This window comes from Myotis davidii, unplaced genomic scaffold, assembly GCF_000327345.1.
Source record: "Myotis davidii unplaced genomic scaffold, ASM32734v1 scaffold662, whole genome shotgun sequence".
Classification (NCBI taxonomy): Eukaryota; Metazoa; Chordata; class Mammalia; order Chiroptera; family Vespertilionidae; genus Myotis; species Myotis davidii.
This window is the reverse complement of record NW_006293533.1, coordinates 702769-703010: the sequence shown is the minus strand read 5'-3', so window position 1 is coordinate 703010 and position 242 is coordinate 702769.

The window sequence follows — 242 nt, the reverse complement described above, 5'->3', positions numbered from 1 at the left end:
AGGAGCGGGGCGCGGGCGTGGGAAGGGGGTGCAGAGGGAGGAGGGGCAGAGAGGACCCACCACTTAGCCCAGGGCCCGGGGCGACCCAGACCTCCATGCGTCCCTAGGAGCTGGTTCACCAGAGGAACTGCAAATGGGGGCTGGTGGTGGTGATGGGGGGGATGGGAGGGAGGAGACTTGCTAAGGAGATGTGTGCGTGGGAGGGCAGGTGGCAGTGGAGCTTAAAGTTGGACACCTTAAAA